A 24,663-nucleotide genomic window follows, 5' to 3' on the forward strand; every position below is an offset into this window, starting at 1 on the left:
GAAATATTGTACAATTAGCTTTTGAAGGAAATCAAAAATGCAGGTGTGCATAAATATAGGGATTGGGAATTCAATGTAATGGTTTTTAGTCATCTCCCAGAGTTCTTTTTCTGGGCATAGCTGGTTCAGTTCATTACTGCTCCATTGGAAATGATTTGGTTGATCTCGTTGCTGAGGATGGCCTGGTCCATCAGAACTGGTCATCATATAGTACTGTTGTTGAAGTATATAATGATCTCCTGGTCCTGCTCATTTCACTCAGCATCAGTTCGTGTAAGTCTCTCCAGGCCTTTCTGAAATCATCCTGTTGGTCATTTCTTACAGAACAATAATATTCCATAATATTCATATACCACAATTTATTCAGCCATTCTTCAACTGATGGACATCCATTCAGTTTCCAGTTTTTAGCCACTACAAAAAGGGCTGCCACAAACATTCGTGCACATATCTGCTAAGAAGAGTTGGGGGAGGCAAGTACAATCTTTTATTGCCTTTAAGTATTCGTGGAAATATGAATTTGTGCATAAAATGTTGACTGCCAGGAAAATCATGAGTTTTCAGAGCTTGATAATAGCTATTAAAGCAGTAAATAAAACAAGGGATCGGTGTACGTGATATCAGAAAACTGTTTTGTTGGATTTTGCGGAAAGTGGGAGGGTGTTACTCAGATTTGACTATGTTGAAAATCAAAATGATATCTCCCCAAACATAATAAACCCATGCTTTAGGAGTCAGAAGCCTGGATATTTATGAGAAAGGGTTCTGGGTAGCTCAGCCAATACTTGAGCTAGACAGAATGGTGAGGTAGAACTAGAATGCATAGCTTACATTTATAGAAATTGTTCAGAGCTGAAAAACATTTCAAGTGTCTCTCCATTTCATAGAAAATATCTTTTATGTATTTTCTTACACACACATAAGGATAGTCTTGTGCTACAGCCTGCCAGTGCCTATTCTGTGTTTTTCCATTGCTCTTTGGGTAAGCAGTAGTTGTAGGTTTTCAGAGGTTATGGTCTTCTATGATTCACAACTAGATGGTATCAGAAGAATACTGAGAATAAAAAAGGGGATTTGTTCTGGAAACAAATTTGGAATAATGCATAAAAATGATTAAGATACCTTATGCTTTGACTCCGAGATTCTACTGCTATACATATACCTGAAAATTTGGAAAATCAAATTGATTCTATTTTGTTATTGATTTCATTCGGTATCACTGCCAACATTTTTGTAATTGCCAAAGTTATGTTTCACTTGTTTCAGAGTAAAGTTTGTAAATTCTGCTTTTTCTACTCATTGTCTCTCTGGGTTATGTTTAGAAGTTCAGTTCTGCTAATCACTATTCTATTCTTGGCTCAAGGAAATCTGTTATCCTTGACAGATGCAGGTGTGTGGTAGGGAGTCTGGTCTGTTATGAAAGGTAGTGTGGTTTCCAATTGTTAAACCATTTTTGCCAGTGTATTCAAACACTTAATATTTCTTAGCAACGGCATGGAAAGGGAGGTTGTTGCTAGTCCCTCATTCTCAATTTCCAGCCAATAATATTATTTCTCACACTATGATGGTACATACTGTTTCCCATGCCTATGATGCTACTTTCTATTTTGGATGATCCCTCTTTAGTCCATAGAAGATGTCTCCCTCCTTTGAGGGAGGGGGGTCTTAGTTTTTTTGAAGAGGTTGAGAACTATCATTTTCATTTTATTCCACTGAGTCTCTAAGGATTTTCAGTCTTCTCAGAGTCTCTATCAAAACTCCAAATGTTCTTGAGAGAGGAGACATCTCTTACACTCTTATTAGGTAAGTTATCTAATAACCATAAACCTAACTCAAACTTCATCAGGGATTAATTATTAATCAGCATAAAATCATACTGATGCTAAGAATAGAAAATAAAATAGGAATCTTGAGGTAAAGAAAGATGGAGATAAGAAAGGTGAAGGAAGAAGAGGGTAAAGAGTAGAAAGGAATAGAGGGGAGAATATGCTTAGCAAGAAGAGAATACCTGCTGCAAATTTGGGGCATGACTGTTTGTGAGGTCAAATTATTCTCATTTTGACATGACAATAATACTGTTCTGTGATATTATCTCATCAAGTGACTATGTAGTCGTGTAGCCTCATTCCTCATTTCCCTTCTTTTCATTTTCTTTTCTCATCTTCTAATCAAGAGACATCCCGATTGACTGGGAATGGGTCTGGTGTTGGAAGGAACAAATCAAAGATCTTGCTCCTGAGGCTCCAGGTGTCAGAGTCTCCAAATCAATCCAGAGGGATTCATGGGGGAAAGATTCTTGTCTGGAAGGATGAAGCTAGCCATGGAAGTTGGAGAAGATAGGGGGACTTCTAGTCTAAAGAGGCTCATGTTAGATCTGAGGACTTTATTAAGGATTCAGGTAGAAAAAACACTTTTGTGTCTGGATTTCCTAATTACCTTCCACTGAAAGAAATTATGTTTCTAAGTTTGAACTCCTTGTAAATATGGCCATTCTTAGAATCTGGATTTCACAGCAAGGGGGTAAATGGCAACAAGATGAGAAGATACTAGGATTGAGTATGAAGAGAAATGGTAGGAGCAGAAGAAACAGGCAGATAATTGTGGAGCATCTGCAATTCTGACAACCCAAGTATGCTAGCTTGCTCAGGGAAGGGAAGGAGATAGAGGTTGTCCCAGGAGTCTCCTCCTTAAGAGATATAGGTTTTTGATAGTGCAGATTTAGGAAGAAATGAGAGATGATAGTCCTAGAGGCAAAGATAAGCTTTTTTAGACTTGGGAAGCTGACTGCAGGTCAGGATCCTTCAAAGTATGGAAAGAGGAGAGAAACCATGGTTTTCTTAAGCTTTGGCCCTCACAGTTAAGAAAGTAGCAGAGTCAACGTCCTTCACAGTTTCTCTACACTTAGCCTCTCCACTGATATTGAAAGTGATCCTGACTTGGAGACCCAGATGAGCTCGAAAATCAGCATTAGGGGAAGCTCTATTGGGAAAAGCATCATCCAGACTGTAGCTTTTGTATTATCTGCTTCTTAGCACATCCTCCTCCTTGTGAAGTTTGTACCCCTACCTAACAAATATCACATTTAGGCAATTGGGAAAGAACTAAGACACAATGGCCCATGCACTTTTATTGATGTGGATCTAGCTGAATTTTTTTTTATCTCATTACAAAAGTTATCAATAAGATCTGGTTCCATCTTGAATCCCTTGCTGATCTCAAGCAATCAGCCTATCAACATGTTTTAATGAACTCCTTTAAATTTTCTTTGTGCTGATGTTTTCCTAATTAATCAGGAAGGAAGCCTGAATGAAAACGTTTCTTTTGAACAGTGTGGAGTGTGGTGTAGAGGACAGAACACTTGAGACTGTAATCAAGAAGTCCAGTGTTGAAATCCAGCTTCAGTTATTTACAGACTGTATGATTCTGGACAATTCATCTAACTTTGGCTTGTCTCAATAACCTCAATTATAAAATGGGGATAATAATAGCACTTAGATTCTTGGGTTGTTATGAGGATTAGATAAAATAATTGTAAAGAATTTAGCATATTTACAAGAACTTAGCCTCATAGATAGTAATAGCTATATAAATGTTCACTATTGTTATTATTAACTAGAAGTTTCTTTGTTAGGTTATAGATAACAACCAGCTGGACCACTGAGGTATTTCCCAGTTCACCAAAAGAACAATGATCAACTTGGCTGGCCAAATTATGTTCAGTATACAGTAAAATTCCCATCAAGGTCACTGTGGTAGAAGGAAGTACACACTGGAACATAAAAGGCTAAGGACATTGAATGATCCTAGACAATTTCATAAATACTGCAATAGGGTTTCCTTTTTAGACTGCCAAGGCTCCTTATTAAATGTAAATGAATGGTAGTAGGAGGCAGAGCATATTAAGTGAAATTAATAATGTAACATTATAACAGCCAAAGCCATTCATAATTGTAATTACATTTTAGGAAGAGCTTTCTGCAAAAGCAATTTCAGGTTTTGCCAAGAACTATTAATGATGGCTCTTACTTCTAATAAATACATGAATTGATAATCCCAGTTCTTTCTAATTCTTAAATCCAACATTTCTATTCACTTTCTCAAACTATCTTACTTTTATTTATCTATGTACAAATTATAACATTCTTGGACACCTACCTAGCACTACTGCCATTAGATTGTAAACCCCTATAAACATACAAACACACACATATGCAGACACATACATATATGTAGATATCTATCTACTTGTATCATTCTATATCAAGAGAAAGAGAGAGAGAAACAAAGCGATCCTCAGTGCCTGGCACAGTGCTTTGGATACAGTAGTTACTTAATAAATGTTTGTTGAATTGAATTAAGTACATGTACATGCATTCACATGTGGTGCATTTTTGCCAACTGATTTCTACAATGATTGCATCAAACCTATTAATAAATTCTTTTGTAAATCAAAGATTCTGAAGTGCTCCTTGAATTGGACTGCAAGTAAAGTGTATAAAAGAGAAAATAACACACATTTTACACTTTTGATGGAACAATGTCCTTTTTTTTCCAGTATGAGAAGAAATGGCAAACTTCTCAGCTCATGGCAGCTAAAGCACATGTTCTACCTCACCAAGACTGAGACTAGATGTTAGGGTCCTTCTATTCTAAATTCCCCCTCTCTTCTGTTTTTAGAATAAGTGACCCAAAATCAATCCATTAAAAAGTAAGTGCCTACTATATCACAGGAACTGTGTTGAGTCCTTAGATAAAAGTAGAAAGGACAATTGGATCAAAAGAGAAGATTTGACAAAGAGGCAATAACTTCAGTGGGAATCATTGCCCTGAACAATACACTAAAACAAGGATTGATTCCAGGGTTCAAAGGATCTGGAATGAGAAGGTTAAGGAGAAAGGGCAATGAATGAACAAGAGAGAATGAATGGAAGTCTTTCTCCCTTGTGTTTCTGAATATAGATAGGATTCTTCCTTAAGAAGTTAGATCCCCATGAGTTTAAAAAAAAAAAGAAAACCTTCTGGAACTAAAAGGAAGAGGTCCTCTAGCTTTTGTGTTATAGAACCTGCATCTCAGGAAAAAGATCTCTGACTCATAATACAAAAGCTGGAAAGGACGTTAAAGAGCATCTTCTCCTCTTATTTCATGGAGGTGAAGATGGCTACTACCTACTCTTGTTCACACAATTAGTGGCAAAGCTGGGACTAGAATCCAACTTTTCTGACTCCAAAACTAGGGAGGTTTCACCATCTCATGTTGTCTCCTTGCTCATATTTTTTTCTTCTCTGGGTCTAAGCAATGACTGATGACAACAGATGAAAAATACTGAGAAGCAGACATGTGGGAACCTCATGGGATTAGGGTCTTCCTTTTCTCTTTCTGCTAGTTTTTTTTATTTAGACAATTAGGTTCATTCCTACTGATATCCAGACTTTGGTGGAGATGTGGAACGGAAACACTGTTGAAAATCTTATCAAGACCTTCAGCTACTTGCAAGGGCACAAAGAGCATCCTTCATATAGATTGCAAGTTTATCTAGATAAGGCTTTGGAACAACCTCCCCTCTTTCAAAGCAGAAGGCTTACCACCTATAAACTATGTACCTTCTGGAGAAAGGCCCCAAGGCACGAAGCCTACACAGAGAAATATCTCTAGATTGTGTCACAGCCTCCCACTCAGGGGGGAAAAAACCCAAAGGCACTTGTCCAGATTTCCATTTGTAAGGGGGAGGCAAAGGGAAAGCATTGGACAGGGCTTAACCTGCCACTAACCTCAGGAATTCTGAGGATAAGAAAGTGTGATTCTTGGCTATGTGTGCCTTCAAAAGATGGCAATCCTGTACTTTGTGCCCTGTGAGTGTCCTCTTATTGGTCATGGAGCAGAGAAAGATGATAATTCAAATGAACTTTAAAAAAAGGAGTGAGTCCATCTCTGGTTTCTCTTCCTTTGGTGGTAAGTAGGGTCTCTTTCAGTAGATCTTATTTTATAACACAATTCCTACCTAAGCTGATAGGTTGCATGCTGCCTGAGGAACGTGATCCTAGACTGATGGAGAGTCTGTATGACCATGAAGGGTGAAACTGGTGCAAAAATTTTGGAGAGGAGGAAAATTCTTCACTCCTTCTTCAAGAGAGCTGCTTGCAGACTCTCTTCAAGAAGACTCTTATGGAGAGAAAGAAGAGACTTTAGATGAAGCATGAATGTAGGAGAAGCTGGATTCTCACATGTCCCTATTTCCAGCTAGCCTCCCTAGAGACTCCTTGGAGGAAATTCCATTTGAGTGAGATTGGGTTTTTTTTTTCTCTTGAATGAGCTGAAATAGCTCACTTCCAATGAAAAAATTCACTCATTTATATTTTCTGAAACTTTCTAATCTATAGAACTTCAATTATGACTTGCTATCTGCTTAAATAGTTTAGTCTCTATTTCCTATTTGTAATAATCTTTTGTATAACAAGCACTTGATAAGAAGTGAAGCCTGAAGGTGCAAGTTTTGGGTATTTTCAACTCTTTAAGGGACAGTGACCAAAGAAGGTAGTGATCGTTTGCTTTTGAACCTAAAAATAAAAAAAAAAATAAACTTTGCTCTAGGACAGAAATATTTTGCTGTTAATTATGCCCGACTCTTTGTCACAATTTGGAATTTTTTTGGCAAAGATGCTGGAGTAACTCACCATTTCTTCTCCAGTTCATTTTACAAACAAGGAACTGAGGTAAATAGGATCAGATTTGCTCAGTTTACTAGTTTGTAAAGCCAGATTTGAACTCAGGAAGATGAATGTTTTTGACTTCATGTCTGACACTTTTTCCACTGTACTACTTAACAGCAACTACCAGTATTTAGGGGGACAAATAAATATGTTTCTAATCTGATAGCCCTTCTTTTGAAGGACAACAGAATAAGTAACTCAAAATCAATCTGTTAAAAAGCAAGTGCCTACTATATGACAGGAACTGTGTTGAGTCCTTAGATAAAAGTATAAAGAATGATATCATCCCTACTAGCAAGGACTTTAGATGCTAAAGAGGAAAACACTAGCTACATACAAAAATATACACAACATCAATGTAAAATTTATGAATTCAAACAGATAAACAGTCATTAAATGTAAAGTACTTTGGGAGGAAGGGCACTAGTAGTTGGGAAGATCAAGAAAGGCTTTGCGTGGCAAACGGTATTTGAATTATGACTTAAAGAAAGAGAACACCATGAATCAGAAACACAAAAGGAGTACATTCAAGCCTTGGAAGGAGGCCAGAATTAGAATGGACTTGTCCAAGCATAGAGCAGATACTGTGAGTTTGAGATGGACTGAGGTCCTGGGTCCTGCAGATGAAGATGAGCAGAGGATGTCTCTACAAATGGAGAAGCCAAGCTTTGGACACTAAAGGGACAGTGCAAAGCCTATTCAAAAAATCCCACAAACTGCTTTATGATGAGGTTTCAGCATCAACCTCCCTAGAAAATATAACAGTAGTTATGAGTTAAGTTACTACATCCCATTTCATCTTTCCTTCAATATGCAATATGCAAGTATTTAGCCATTTTCTTGGTGTCTAGAAAATCAATCCCTGTCCCTAATTCATATTGTATTTCCCTCTCCTTGGAGAGACCTTAGATATGAGTAAAAATTAAGCCTTCTACAAATTTTCCCTAAGGCATGGTGGAGGTGGAGATGGAGGGGAGGGAAAGGGAGTGGCAGGAAAGAGGGATGGAAGAATATGAATAAAAACAAGTCTGGTCCTCTTATAAGTATTCAGTTCTCTCACCCTACATGGTGTTCTCTCTTTCTGTAAGACATAACTCACATACCATCTGCCACACAAAAACTTTCCTGATCTCCCCAACTACTAGTGCCCTCCCTCCCCACCCCCATGTATTGAATCTAATTTAGAATTTATACCTGGGTCCAGAGCAGAGAGTACCTTTAGTAGAACAGCAGAGGAATTTTTCCCGAGTAATAGTTATTAATGTTAGACTTTTGCAACACCCTATCATAATAAATATTACAATTATAATATTACAATAAATAATTCATTTTAAGCTTTGGGCAATAAAAAAGTTTCTAAGGTCCACTTGGTTTCCTCCTCTTTGAGGTTATTTTAAATGAAAAGTTCTGAGTTCAGCCACAATGGCACTTTCAGTTAGGAAAATTCCTCATTTCTAAACAGAGAATGGGCTTTCTGACTAGCCTTATATTTACAGCTATCTTTAGTTAACCCCTAGCATCTTTGTGATTGAAGCCAAATTCAGTATCCTGGAAACATTTGGATAAAGAAACAATGGATTATATCATAGAGTTGGTGGACAGCCTAACATCAGGAGAATAAGGTGGAGAAAGGGTTGACATTTTCTTGGGACTTCCCTAAGCCTAAGCTCTCCTCTCTGAAGTGGCTCTGTCTCTCTATATACCTATGGAACCAATGGCTTTCCCCAATACCTATTTTTCTGCCATAGCTCAGTCTTCCCTTTTCTTCGTTCTTGCTCCAACCTCTAGAATCTAGATTCTCAGAATCCCAGACCTTCCCCCCGCCCCAACATTCTGAAATAGCTTTTTCCTTTTTTAAAAGCTGCTAAAGGTAGGATCCAATCTCTTACATAATGGTTCTGATTGATTCAAGGAAGTGTGCAGGCCTGTTCATACAAATTTCTGATTGAATAATTCAATCAAAAAGTTTTCTTATCTAATCCAGGCCTAGTCTTTATACACATTTCCAGACTATGTCTGGTCTGGCCAATTCAGATATGTAACACTGAACTGGAATAAGAAACAAAACTTTATCACTTATACTTTCCCAGCTCAAATGGAACACTACCCATAACTTACCTTAAAAATGATGCAAAACATTTATTCTCAGTCATTCTTGCAATTAAAGTTTGGGCTAATGAAAGTCCTTCCCACAAAACTGTAACAATCTTACTGATGCAATATCATCTCCTTATCCACAATATTCCAACCAACCCATTACATTCCTATGAGTCCTTCTGTGGTGATAGAATTAGGCTCCTGTGATATTTCTTTCCTTTTGTGAGGCAATTGGAGTTATGTAACTTGTCCAGGATCACATAGTTAATAAGTATCTGATGCTAGAAATGAACTCAGATTCTCCCTAATCCATGGTCAGCACCCTGTCCACTATGCCATTTAGCTACTGGACTTATCATGAAAATGAGCCTTATGATTTAGAAGGAACTTTTTAAGTGAGTAGTCCTTTAGGATCTATCTTAGGTCATTGAACTTCACTCTTTTTCAGTGATCTCATCATTTCCCATGGTTTTAATTACTACTTCTATACAGTTGACTCTCATGTCAATATCTACACCCACAACCCCTTCATAGTTCCAACTGTCCTCTGAATATACTTCCCTTAATGACCCACAAACAGCTCAAACCCAACATGACTAGGTTTTTTCCCTCTTTGAATATGCTACCACCACCACCACCACCGGTAGAATATAAGCTACTTGAGGGCAAGGATTGTTTCACTTTTATCATTACATTCTCAGCACCTGGAACAGCACATGGCATGTAGCAGGTGCTCAGTAAATAGCAAATTAATTTTAATTGAATTAGCATTTGATAACATGACAAAGCAGATGGAAAGCCAACTTCAGAAGCCAGTGAGACTTCCTTCTGACATATCAGTAATGACACTGTAGGGAAAACTATTCAACCTTTCCATGATTTGAACAATTCTCAAATCACCAAAAAAAAAAAAAAAAAGGTATCATCCTGGATTGGTAGAGGAAAATGTTTTTTATCTGGGAGTCCATTCCTTGTCCCCTATTATTTGGCATACTTTTAATTACTTGTAGACCTATCTTTATGTAAACCACTAATGTATGCTTCTCCCAAGAATAGACAAAGTTGGAGGTGGGTCCAATTAGTAGGAAGTTTCCTGGGTTTGGAGTGAGAGAATCTGGATTCTAATAACAATCTTGTGCAGGACTTCAGGTAAAGCATATCTCTGGGTTTGTTTGGTCATCTCTAAAGTAAAGGGGCTGGATTATCTGAACCCCAAGGTCTCTTCCCATAGGAAATCTATTTCCTATGAGTTTACTTTGTCATGGCTAAGGCACGAGGAAGTGAGCCTGGACTAGTATCCAATGAATAAGTAGTTCCAGCCTAAGGAATATAAAGAAAAGTATTCCCCTTACCTGGCAAAGACAATGAACATTTATTAAGTATCTATTATATGCCAGATACTGTGCTGAAGCTAGGGATGAAAAGTAGATTTTAAAAATGACAAAGTGGGAGACATAGTGTGAACTCTTCAGTTGAAGGTTTAGATAGGTGAGTTTCACTAATAAACATCCCAATAAGTTGGATTCGATCCCCCTCCACCCTCCACCATGCTATTCTCCCAACCACCTACTCTTCTAGCCTGAGTCACACTTGCCAGCTGGTACTAATTATGACCAGACAGGCCCAGCATTTTCATTACTAATTTCTCTGCTATGATTCATCCTGAAGATAGAAACAACCACCAAAATAAGTTTGCCAGCCTGAATCACTTCCCAAGGGTAGCACTTCTGGAAGGCAAGGGAGAGACAGAAAGCTACTATAAGACCCTTAGAAACCCTTGAAGGAGTATGGAAGATCTCTGATATTAGAAATTGCACAGCTTAAGAAATATTCTTGAGTTAATATACTCCTAATACCTATCTTATGGAAACCAAGGACCAGATACATGGACTTAGAAATCTATTCATTTCAATAAAGTGTTTTTGAGCTCCAGTATAATGAGCAGAGTGCTAAAGGTGAAATTCTTTGGCATTTATAAGCTGGGTGACTGATTGTTATTAAATATTTGTCTCCTCAGTAGTTTGGAACTATACTCAAAAAGTTATCAAACTGTGCATACCCTTTGATCCAGCAGTGTTACTACTGGGATTATATCCCAAAGAGATTATAAAGAAGGGAAAGGGACCTGTATGTGCACGAATGTTTGTGGCAGCCCTTTTTGTAGTGGCTAGAAACTGGAAACTGAATGGATGTCCATCAGTTGGAGAATGGCTGAATAAATTGTGGTATATGAAAATTATGGAATATTGCTGTTCTGTAAGAAATGACCAACAGGATGATTTCAGAAAGGCCTGGAGAGACTTACACGAACTGATGCTGAGTGAAATGAGCAGGACCAGGAGATCATTATATACTTCAACAACAATACTAGATGATGACTAGTCCTGATGGATCAGGCCATCCTCAGCAACAAGATCAACCAAATCATTTCTAATGGAGCAGTAATGAACTGAACTAACTATACCCAGAAAAAGAACTCTGGGGAGATGACTAAAAACCATTACATTGAATTCCCAGTCCCTATATTTATGCACACCTGCATCTTTGATTTCCTTCACAAGCTAATTGTACAATAATTCAGAGTCTGATTCTTTTTGTATAGCAAAATAATGTTTTGGTCATGTATGCTTATTGTATCTAAGTTATATTTTAATATATTTAACATCTACTGGTCATCCTGCCATTTAGGGAGGGTGGGGGTAAGAGGTGAAAAATTGGAACAAGAGGTTTGGCAATTGTTAATGCTGTAAAGTTACCCATTTATATATCCTGTAAATTAAAGGCTATTAAAAAAAAAAAAAAAGGAATCATAGGCACAAAATGAGAGACTAGCCATAAAAAAGAACTTTTACTTTCATATGAGAAAGAAAATTTAGCATGAAATAAAAGATTTTCCAGTTCAAATTGGAGGTGAATTCAGACCATTTCTCCCTTCCAGAAAATCTGAAGTTCAATTGTGAATTTAAGTAATAAACTAGCATGCATAAAAAAAAAAAAAAAAAAAAAAAAAATATTTGTCTCCTCATCTATAGAATGAAAAGGTCAGATTACATGGCCCTAAGTTTCTTACCCATTTTAGATTTATAATCCTATGACCTATTGTGCTCATTATACTGTTCTAGGCACTGCAAGGAATGGAGTATCCAAGAGAAATATAAGATGGGCCCTTGCTTTCAAAGTATTTATGGTGTACCATCTTGGAAGCAGTACAAGACACACAAACAAATCATTGAAGGACAAAGTCATCTGTGGTAAATGCCAGATTAAAAACTCTAGGAGTACAGAGAAAGATCTATTCTAGGTAGAGGGACAGCAGAACAAGAAGAATCAGGGAGGGCTTCCCCAAAGAGGTGGCATTTAAAAATTTATCTTTAAAGGATGAACAAAATTTTATCCGAAAGTGAGGGATAAAGATATTCCAGGTGGAGAGAAAAGAGAGTTACAGCGCAGATTCATGGAGCAGTAAGTAGTCAGATTTGGCTAAAAGTAGATGTTCAGTTAGCTACACTTACTCATTCTAAGGCCTGAATTGTTGAAATTCAAATCTCAATGCTGAAGTACAGATACATGCACTATTTCAATATAGTGGTAAAGGGAGTTCTCTTTGTGGTTTCCATGGACTCTAGGAGGGTGATTAGCAGGGAAAGAAAGTGTTCTACATCCCTGCTTTTGTATTTTTGAGCATAATCATTACCAGAGGAGACAAAAGGAGAAAGGGAAATGAGAAGAGAATTTTACTCAGTCTATTACTGACTTTGGGCCTGTTCCCTTAGAAATGAAGCATTTGTTCTTTAAGGTCTTGCTGGGCTTCTGGGAAATTTCCCCTGTACAATAGGCTCCCACTAAGAACAAAGGTGCCAAAGTACAACTGTGACCTGATTTTCTTTTTTTTTTTCTTTTTTAATCTCTCTTAATTTTTTTTCTAAATTACATGTAAAAATAAAGTTAACTTTTGTTTTTAAAATTTTGAGTTCCAAGTTCTCTTCCTTTCTTTCTCTGCTCCTCACTCCTTGGGAAGGCAAGCAATTTGATATAGATTATACATGTGAAAAATGTATTTCCATATTAGTCATGTTGCAAAAGAAAGCAAAGACAAAAAAAAAGAAAAAGAAAGTTTAAAAAGTATGCTTTGATCTTCATTCAGACTCCATTATTTCTTTTTCAAGAGATGGATAGGATTTTTCACCACTAATCCTTCAGAAGAGTCTTGGATCTTTGTATGGTTCAGAAGAGCTAAGTCATTTACAGTTGATCACTGTATAATATTACTGTTCTGTGTACAATATTGTCCTAATCCTTCAGAAGAGTCTTGGATCTTTGTATGGTTCAGAAGCGCTAAGTCATTTACAATTGATCATTATGTAATATTACTGTTCTGTGTACGATATTGTCCTGGTTCTGTTTGCTTCACTTTGCATCAGTTTATATATGTCTTTCCAAGTTTTTCTTAAACCATTATTTCTTATGGCACAGTAATATTCCATCACAATCATATACCACAAATTGCCCAGCCATTCCCCAATTGAGGAGCATCCCTTCAATTTCCAAGTTTTTTGCCACCACAAAAAAGCTGCTATAAATATTTTGACCTCTTTGGGATATAAACCTAGTAGTGGTATTGCTAAGTTAAAGGGAATATACAGTTTTATAGTTTTGGGAGCATACTTCCAAATTGTTCTCCAGAATGGTTGGATCAGTTCGCAGCTCCATTAATGTCCCAATTTTTTCAAATTCCCTCCAATATTTGTCATCTTTCTTTTCTGTCATATTGGCCAAACTGATAGGTGTGAGGTAGTACCTCAGACTTGTTTTAATTTATATTTTTCTAATAGTAATTTAGATAATTTTTTCATATAACTATAGATAACTTTTATTTCTTCTTCTGAAAACTACCTGTTCAGATTCATTGACCACTTATCATTAGGAGAATAATTCATAGTGTCATAATTTGTGACTCAGTTCATTATATATTTGAGAAATAAAGTCTCCATCAGAGAAACTTATTGTAAATTTTCCCCTAGTTTCTTGCTTTCTTTCTAATCTTGGCTGCATTGGTTTTGTTTGTGCAAAAAGTTTGAACAATGTAATTAGAATGTAATATAATCAAACTTATCCATTTTACATCTCATAATGTGCTCTGTCTCTTGTTTGGTCACAAATTCTTCCCTTATCCAAAGATCTGACAGTAAAGTTTTCCCTGATCCCTTGATTTGCTTATGATATGACTCTTTATAATGTCCCCATTTTAACCTTATCTTGGCATATGTTATAAGATATTGATCTCTACGTGGTAGTATGGCCTAAATTTCTTATTTAACTCAATACTTCTCAGACCAGTCTCTCCAGACTCTAAAGCAGTAGTTCCTAACTCCTTTTTTGTAAATCATGTCCCTTTATCAGTCTGGTGAAACCTATGTTCCCTCTTGAAATGTTTACAAATACATAAAAATAAATATATCATATTACAAAGGATTAAAATGAGATAATATTTATAGAACCACTTTTCAGACTTTAAAACATATAACTTCTAACTAATATTATTACTATTATTTTAGGGTTTGTAGTTATTGGGGATAGAAATAGTCATATCAATTCTAATGAAATAATTATAAAAATATGTTTTTTTAGAGGTCAAGACCTCCCAGGGTAAAAATCTTTGCTCTGAAGTATATAAATGGATTGACATTCACTCAGGGACTTTTTTTTCAACATATTATATGTTGGGATATCTTGAGTTTATGAGATGGCCCAGCAGGCTGAGGCCCTAATATGGTTTTTTTGATGTTTTAAATCTAGCATCCTATGCACAAGGCAGCATTCTATGTTAGATTAGGATCCAATGCCTGTGTAAGATATAAACATCTGAGCTGTGTGGTAAAGAAAGCTGGGACAATTAGACAAGTCCAGAAAAAAAAATTAGAAATCCATTAAGTGGGTTTCCTTCAAATGAATGAGATTCTTGGGCTGATTCTGAATATTTGGAGGCTCTTGTTGGGCTTGATCTCCCCTCTGTGGCACCAAGGGCAAAGCCAAGCACAGTCTGCCCACAGTAAGTTGAGGGCAGATTCTCCCTGCCCGCTTGTTCCAAAGGCGTCTGCATCATGCTGAGCCTCTGTCTGGGCCTTTCTCTGTCGAGAGTACTGAGTGCTACCTCAAAGACCAATCTTCTTAAAAGGACAAGGAGACAGGTGCCAGAGCCAGCTCTCCAGCACTAATTCTGAGGGGGAAACAAAAACAAAAACAAAAAGGCAAGACAGTCAATGTATTGAGGGGTTTTGCTGGGAGATGTGCTGCTGATTTTCAGGAGCAACGAGACCTTTGCTTCAGAAAGACCGTGGATCATGTTTCTTGAACTGACTTTGGCCCACTGAACACAATCCGCTTCTAAGATCCTAACCATCCCATGTTATGAGAGCTGCAGAAACTCTGAGTGCATCTGATTAGGAAGAAAAAAGAGGATGTTCAAATCCCAGCTCTGCCACCTGATCTCTCTAAACTTGGACAAGTCACAATCTGGGAAAGCCTCAATTTCTCAGTTTCTCTGAACAGTAAAGGGGAGATCTAGGGTCAAAGAAAAGCTTCCAAATATCAAGAATCGGCCCAAAGATCTCACTCACTTAATGGAAATACTTGATTGAGGTGGGGAGGAGGAATGGGGACAATAACTGCACTGGTTATTTTGGGGATTGTTGCAAGAAAAGTGCTTTTATAAACTTTAAAGTATTATAGAAGCATGAGTGTTTTTTAAGTGAAAGTAGCCAAAGATAGAATGTCAATAATACTATAGTGAATAGAGTAGTATGGGGGATAGAATATCTACCTTAAAGGTTGGAAAACCTGGAATCAAGGTCAGCTTCCAAATGCAGTGTCCGTGTGACCCTGGACAAATCCCTTAGTCACACCATGAACTACACAAACTCCCTAAGTCTCTTAGGTTGCAAAAAACTTGTTGACCTACCTCGGTAAAAGGAGTTTGCTCATCTGAGTATCCACTGTGTCAATGAACTCACAGGTCCTAAACCAAATCTTCAAGAATTAAATATCATCATCATCATCATCATCATCTAGAATTTTCATGATGCTCTAAAGTTTGCCAAGCACTTTATAAATATCATTTAATTTGATCCTCACAATAATCCTGGGAGATAAATGCCATTATTATCTATATTTTACAGATGAGGAAACTGAGACAGGCAACAAGTAAGTGATTAGGCCAGTGTCACACAACTAGTAATGGACTGAGGCATAAGTCCAACCAATCCCAGAAAAATGAAGCCCAAATTGGCCTGCCCCAAATGACAGAAGTCACATCAGTAGAGCCAGGGCTTTTGGTACTCTTTCTACTTCTTAGGTGTCCACAAAAAAGAGAAGAACAGTCAGGAAAGATACAACCCCCTTCTAATCATCCAAGTTCACCACCTTAGACTCATCCTTTACTTTTCCTGCTCTAATCCTGTCTGTACCTAATCAGTGTTCAAGTTCTGATGATTGTGTCTCTGGAATCTCTCTTACATTCAAACAACCTTCATCCTAATTCAGGACCTCATTCCCTCTTGAGTGGACAATGGCAAAAGTTTCCTAATTATTTCCTTTGCACCACACTGCTCCTCACCTCATCTATCCTCTACACAGCTATCAAATTAATCTTCTTAAAACACAGGTGTCGCTATGTCACTCCGTGCTCAAAATTCTTCAGTGTTTCCCTTTTCCTCTAGGGTAAAACACAGATCCTTCTTGACATTGGAAGCATTTCACAGTCTGACTCTAGTCTATCTCTCCAGACATTTCATATTGTTCCTGCTTCATGAACTCTGTCTCCCAGCCAAACAAACCTATTCCATGCAGCACTTCAGGCTTTATATCCCATCTCTCTGTGTCTCCCATACATGTTTGGAAACATGAGTTTTTACAGGTTAGAAGGGGGGTGAACACATATATAAAGCACCTACATATTGTATTATATAACATATATATATATATAAAACATAAAACATATTATGAAGCACCTACAATGTGCCGAGTACTGACTGTGCTAACTACTCTATGAATTGCCCCACCAAGATCCCTCTAGTATTGATAAGATAATGGAGCTATGCAGTGATCCAACTCTTCTCGATTTTAATTAGGAATTGCTCTCCTGTTTTTCAATGTGAAAGGATCATGAAAAAGAAGGTAAACTCAGAGTCATGGAAAAGCCAAATGACAGTCCAAGAGAAGAGATAATATTAGCTTTGTACTTTAAGCTTCTATTCCTAAGACAGTACCGTGTCTATACTACCAGAAAATGTCCCACAATCACTGGTTGTACAGAATTGTTCTTAGCACAAAGGAGGCTTCATTCTGAAGAGGATAGAACTGAAATGATTACCTTTTAAGGACAAATGTGTCAATTAAAAAAACTTCTTTGCTTTCTTCAAAGCACAATTCAAATACTGTTTCCCTCCCTATGAGAAGCTAAACTCCTATTCTTCCTGTCCCCTCTTTTCAAAGCATCTTGTATTTAATTATCTCTTGACATGTTGTATCTACCCTAGATTGCAAGCTACATGAGGGAAGCCTTTTTTTTTTCACTTTTGTCTTCATACCCCTCATATTGGAAAGGTACCCTGCACAAAGTAGACACCTAATAAGGATTTAATGAACTGCACTGGATTCGAGTTAGACTTGAAGGACTGTTAGTCATTTCAATCAATGGAAGTGGAGATCATGTAATCTCCCAATCTCTTTTGCAAATGGGGGAATCTAATAGTATCTGCATTTTGGGGGCACAAGCCTCTGGATAAAAGGCTGCCCATTCATCAAATCAACCCAGTCCTTTTTTCCCTCCCTTCAAACCAGCACCTTCTCACTTTGCTGAAGCTAGGACTGACCAGAATGACAAGTGTCCACCAGTCTCCTGATTCAGTCCCAGCAGCCACTCCACAGTCCAGTGCCTATTTATAAACCTTATTAACATTCCAATCACTGTACCCAGTCCCTGGCCTGCAATGAGAGCAGCCAGAAGTCTGAGGAAACACGAGAAGGCTCTGGGGAACCCACAGCCTTCCTTGGAGGATGGTACCTGGGAAGTGGCTCACCATTTTTCCATTTCCTCTGCCAGATTCTTGGGGACACCTGAGCTGGCCCTTTGTGTGACATACGAGTAATGGTATTTTCCAGGTCAGGTTTCCATCCACAGTGCGCTCTAAAGATCCTGACTAAAAACATAAATGATAATCACTGTTGAGAGTGATCTTGTTTTGTTTTTATTTGTTTGTTGCAAAAGAGATTTCAGTGCCATACTTCTCTCTTGCAGTAATCCCAGTAGAATTGTTTAAGATAGCTGAATCTTTCAGAAAACTGAGTTTATCCTTGTTAACTTCCAGAAGAAAAAAATATTAGCTGTTTTGTATGAAAATCTTCCTAAAATATATTATAACAGAAAGGATTTGGGGAAGATGGCAGAGTAGGCCAGAAAGCTTTAGGTTCTCCAAATTTCCTCCACAAAGAGAGACAAAATGTGCCCTCAATGCAGCAGAAATAACCATGAGTAAAGCAATTGTCCCCCTAAAGCAACTTGAGAAGACCCTAGGAAACTCCTGACCCCACCGGGCAGAGTGCAAACATATTTAGGCCAAATCTGCAGAATCAATAAATGAGCCCTGGGAGAGCTGGAATTAAGAGGCAGCCTCAGCCTTAAAAACTTTCACTTTTTTAGTGTGGAAGTCTGTCCCCTGAGTATGCGAAGACTGAAGGACCTTCCATGTTGAGGAACACTAAGTACAGCTGTGCCAACCAGATGTGATCTGGACTTTGGTTGCAGGTAGAAGGAGCTGGAACACACCTGGTGAGTGCAGTAGCAAGGGGCAGGGACCTTTTGGCTGTAGGCACTTGCAGAAGAGAAGAATCCCTGGTTTCAGTTCTAGGACAGAGAGGACAGCTGAAGTTTGCAGACACTAGAGGGACTACAAGGAGTAAGATTAGTTGTGGGACAATGTGGCTGGGAGCCCTAGCCATGGCTGTGGAGTAGAAAGGAGAACCCAGTTGGGTCCTGAGATAGACCTCAGAAAATAAGAGTAAGATGTACCTGCAACTTGGGGCATCAATCCCCATACTTCATTACTACAATATGATTGCACTAATAGTTACCAAATGAATGAATGAATGAATGAACAAATAAATGAAAAAAAAATGAGTAAACAAAGGAGAAAGAGTTCAACCATAGATAATTATAATGAACATAGAAAAGATCTGGTTTCATATTCAGAGGAAGATAATGGAACTAGAAAAGATCACTCCTTTATCAACGAGAATCATTAAGCAGTACCAAGCACAAAAAGACTTCTTGGAAAAACTTAAAAATAAGAGAGACTGAGGAAAAATTAGAGGGTAAAAAAGAAATCCAAGAAAACTGTGAAAAGAACATCAATCAACTTGAAATAGACAATCAAAAACTTAAGAAAATAATTCTTTGAAAAGTGGAATTGGGAAAAGGGAAGCTAATAGCATCCTAAGATATGAAGAAATTATAAAAACAAAATGAAATGAATGAAAAAAAAAGAAGAGAAAATGAAGCATCCCATTAGGGAAAAAAAAAAAAACCTTATCTGAAGATTGAGAAATAATATAAGAATAGTCAGACTACCTGAAAATTACAATTAAAAAAAAGAATTTTGATATTAGAAGATATTACAAGAAATGTGCAGCATGATAAATGTATATGTATAGAAAAATTACACGCTTAATATATATGTTGAATTACTTGCTGTCTAGAAGAGGTGGATGAGGGGAATAGAGGGGAAAAAATTAGAACAAAAGGTTTTGCAAGAATGAATATTGAAAACTATCATCTTTGTATGTATTTTGAAAACAAAAAGTTATTATTTTTTTAAAAAGGAAAAAAAAGATATTACAAGAAATTATCAAAAAGAAATTACCCTAAAGTTCTAGACCAAGAAAACAAAGCAGAAATAGAAAACATCTACCATTCACCACCTGAAAGATATTCCAGGAGGAAAATTTAGAGGGATAGCATAGCCAAATTTCAAAACTCCCAGGTTAAGGACAAAATATTGGAAGCAACTAGAAAAAACACTATTTAAACATCATGGAACTACAATGACAATTACACAAGATCTAGCAGCTACTACACTGAATGACTATAGATATTGGAATACTGTATTTCCAGAGCAAAAGAGCTAAGGTTATGATCAAGGGTAACTTACCCAACAAAGTTAAGTATAATCATTCTAAATGGAAAAAAAATGGATATTTAATAAACTGAAAGACTTTCAGGTTTTTGTGGGAAAAAAAATAGAACTTAAAGGAAAGGTTCAACATATAGAATTCAAGAGAAATATAACTATTAAAACTCAATTATAAGGGATTCATTAAGGCCAAATTGTTTACTTCAGAGAGCAGAACTATTATAATTGTCATGATTATTTGGATAGTTTGAAAGTCCTGGATTAAGCAAGGTATAATGGGATGAATCTAAGAAAATAAAATTGTAGAGAGAGATAAAAAGCAATAATTATCTCTTACAAATAAGGCATAAGTGGAAAAATTGATACAGAAGAAGCCAGTGGAGGTAAGGCAAGTAAAACTGGAACATTACTCTCATCAGGAATGGGTTAAAGAGGAAAAGTGTACATGTGTGCATGTGTGTGTGTGTGTGTGTGTGTGTGTGTTCATGCACAATGGAACCACTGGATTTAGAAGCAGAGAACCGAACTTCAAATCCAAGCTTTGTCAGTTACTACTATTATGTCTATACCTGTGAAAAGTGCCTCTGTCCCTTACTGTATGACATTGAGCAAGTCATCTAACCTCTCTGAGCCTGTTTCCTGATCTATAAAATTCTAGATAAACTAGATGGCCTCTAAGGCCTCTAAGGCCCACTCCAGTCTAAATTTATGGACCCATGACATTTTTAGAGGACTTTTAAGATTTTAAAAGTTCTGTACCTATATTACTTGGAACTCACAAAAACCCAATGAGGTTGCTACTGTGGTAGCAGTAATATCACAGTATTTTTACTATTATTATACTATATATTGTAATATGTAATGTTTTTATTATTATTATTCTCATTTTATAGATAAGGAATCTAAAGTTCAAATAGGTGAACTGTACATTAATAACTGAGGAAGGCAAAGATGAGCTTGTCTTTGAAATGTCCATTTGTTTTCCTTACCTGCCTGTCAAACATACCTGTAAATCCTCCCAGGCCCACTGTCCTTCTACACATGTTGACCCTTGCCTTCTCCCTTTTATGACACTGAGGCAGAAGTGACTTAGACTAGCCCAGAATATGAGCCTGCTCAGGGGATTACTGCTATAAAGGGATCCAGATTCAGAAACTCAGATGCCCTGAAGTGAAAGAAGGGACTGGCATTAGAAACAGAGAACCAAGGTTCTGATATTTGCCACTTATATGACCTCAAGCAATTCATTTATCATTTGAGCCTCAGTTTCCTCTTCTATCATTGAGCTAGATGATCTTTTGTAATGTCCAGGCTAGCTTTCTGGAGGGTCTCAGGATGGGCCTTGGTCTTTAGTGGAAAAGTGATAAAGGCAGGGGGGCCACCACAAGGATGGTCAAAGATGCAGTCCTGAATTTTCTCTGTGTCTGTGCCTGAGACTCTTCTTTGTCTGTGGCTGAGAGGCTCATTCCCAGTCCTCCCTGCCCTTAAATACAGTATGATTACATCACTATAGCAACTGAACATGTGCAACCATCACATCACCATATCACATTAAGTATATGTCTGGAGAACCATTATCTCACACTGAGTAGGTGCTTAACTATAAGCACCCTGCTATCATTGATTCAAGTAACCTTTTCAGAGTTCTGGCCCTCTACAATCTTTGAGGGTCTTTCCCCTTTAATAAGTATCAAGCCAAAGCAATGAACCTCTAATGGTGAAACCAGGGATATAAGAATATAATTTGGGACAGCCTGAAGGATATCTTTGAAATAATATCTCTTGCAGGTGCAAGTGTTGCCACTGAGCCAATTGTCCAATTTTCAGGTGAGCATTTACAATTTACAATTCAGAAACAGGCAAATTTCACAAAGCAGGGCTTTATTTATTCATTAGTTGATTATTAAGATTTAAGAAAGGATTGGACAAAATATAAGTAATGCAGATGAAATTTAAAAGTGTGCTGTGCAATGAGATGATTTGGGCCAGTTCCAATGGTTTTATGAGGAAGAGAGCCATCTGCACCCAGAGAGAGGACTATGGGAACTGAGTGTGGATCATGACGTAGCATTTTCACCTTTTTGTTGTTGTTTTCTTGCTTTTTGTTTTCTTTCTCATTTTTTCCCTTTTCTACCTGATTTTTCTTGTGCAACATGATAATTTTGGAAATATGTATACAAGGATTGCCCATCTTTAACATGTATTGGATTACTTTCCATCTAGGTTAGGGGGAAGAAAGGAAAAAATTTGGAACTCAAAATTTTGCAAGGGGGAATGTTGAAAATGATTCATGTATATATTTTAAAAATAAAAAGCTTTAATTTAAAAAATATATTGTATCTACATGTTTTTCCAGTTTGGGGAGTCAGTTGTGAATCATTTCCCATCACCTTCTCTCCTCATCTGAAGCCAGATGCAATAAGACAAATGCCAGTAAGATGAATAACCATCACTTTCCTTTAATAGTCACAGCTCAGTTTTCTGTCCCCACATTTTAATCTTTCACTATTGACACCCTGCATTGACCCTATCACCACCATGCTGAGCCGCAGGCTGAGCCACAGCTACCATTACCAAGAAAGTCAAGGTTACAAAAATAAAACTCTCAGATCCCTTCCATGTGGCTGTAGGTAATTGGCATTTTTAAGTATAGTCATCTTAAAGAGTTCTCCAAGATCAAAAATGCCTTCCTATTCTCCAGAAACACCTGAATAATTCTTTACAGAAAGGAAAATAAAATATTTATTTTGCTATCCTCCTGGGGCAGGGGTTAGATGCCATCATGATGGCAGGTTATTAGTAGAAATAACACCTCACCTCTCCAGGGAGCACTTTTAACTCTACAAAGAGCTTTTTCAACCATTTTTTATTGTGTCATCATGACATTCCTATTAGGAAGGGGAAGAGCTAGTTAGTGGTGGAGAAGAGATGATTCTAATCCGATCCCATCATTTTACAGAGGAGGAAACTGAGGTAAAAAAATCAAGAAACTTGGTCCAAGTCACACAGCTATACAGTGTCATTGAGGTGAGAAGCCAGATCCTGACATCAATGCTGCTCTATTCTAATCCCCACACAAACTGAATTCTCCAGGTGAGGTTTCATGGATGGTCTCTGTCGGGAGTCTATTTTGGGTTTTCCCTACCCAACAATTTAATTGAAAGAGTTTCATAGCTTGCATTAGGTTCTAGGGGTGGGAGATTTCAGAGGGAAGGTCCCATAGAACAGAGCTTCTCAACCTACAATTTATTAATTGTAATTTAAAATTAATTTTTAAGTATATGTTGCTAACTATAGTTTCAACATAATAATTTCCTCTCACCAGACTGACAAAGGAATGTCTCAAACATGTTGAGAACCCAAGTCCTTACGAAAAAAAACTTATGATGGAACTGAGAAGCTAAAAGTAAGAAATAATGGAGCAAAAGAACATCTTATTATTAAGTACTGTCTTGCCTGTGAGATAAAATAAAAACTTCCCCCATGGGCATTTAAATCCCCAAGCCCACTGTCTCCAGTCTACTTACTTCCTATGACTTCCCAGCATGAAATCTAACTGGTCATCTGAATTCCCTATCCTCAGCATTGCAAATCCTACTTTGTGCCAACCCAAAGAGCCCACCCTGAGGATGTGAGATCAAAGAAAACTGGTTTCAGGAAACACCATCTGCCCCCCCCCCGAAAAAAAAAGGAAGTATTTGGGAATTGTCAGAGTAGCAGAAGTGAAACTAAGCAAAGGGGAGAAACAGAAGAAAAAAAAGCATCATGGATATAGTGGGGCCCAGCCAATGAGTCCCTCCAGCCTGGCAGGAAACAACTGATGGATGATTATTTGTTTGCAGATGATAGGGTACTCAATGCAGCCTCCGAAGCCAAAATGCAGCAAAGAATGGATCAATATTCTGCTGCTTGTGCCAATTTTGCCTAACAACACCGAGAAAACATAGGCACTCCATCAGTCAACACTACACCATCCATATGTGGAACCATCAGTTACAGCAAATGGAGTTGTGAATGCTGTGGATAAGTACATTCCCTTGGAGGTGTACTTTCCAGGGATGTCCGCATTGATAATGAAATTGAGGCACGCGTTGCCAGAGCTGGCTGTGTTTGGGAGGCTCTGAAAGAAAGTGTGGGAGAGGAGAGGGATAAATCTACATTGTGCTGAGCTCATTGTTGTACGTCTGTGGCATCTGGACAGCCCACCAGTGCCAGGCCAGGAAACTAAATCACTTTCCTTTGAATTAGGAAGATTCTGAAGAACACCTGGTAGGATAAGGTACCAGATACTAAGGTCCTTTCTCAAACTAAACTGGCCAGCATTCCAGCTCCACTGAAGAGAGCACAATCCTGTTAGGCTGGCCACATTGTTCTAATGCCAGACAGACGCTTGCCAAAAGATGATTTTATGCAGAACTCACACAGGGAAAACACTCACAAGGTGGTCAGAAAAAGCCAAACAAGGACACTGTGAAGGTCTCTGTTAAGAACTTTAGAACTGATTGTATGACATGGGAAACACAGGCACAGGACTGCCCAGCATGGTGTGCTCTCATCAGAGATGGCACCGTGCTCTGTGAGCAAAGTGGAATGGAATTAACTCAGAAGAAATGCAAGATGAACAAAATCATCCATCCCAAATGTTCATAGGGACTGTTTGTGTCTGAGCTAT

The 24,663-nt window shown here is 37.7% G+C and overlaps 1 pseudogene; it reads right to left on the minus strand.

Moving 5' to 3' along the window:
* The window catches only part of LOC111719443, a 52,037-nt pseudogene extending 31,003 nt beyond the window's left edge, over positions 1–21,034 (minus strand).
* Positions 21,035–24,663: the final 3,629 nt, after the last annotated feature.

The sequence above is a fragment of the Sarcophilus harrisii genome, chromosome 1 (genome assembly GCF_902635505.1).
Source record: "Sarcophilus harrisii chromosome 1, mSarHar1.11, whole genome shotgun sequence".
Lineage (NCBI taxonomy): Eukaryota > Metazoa > Chordata > Mammalia > Dasyuromorphia > Dasyuridae > Sarcophilus > Sarcophilus harrisii.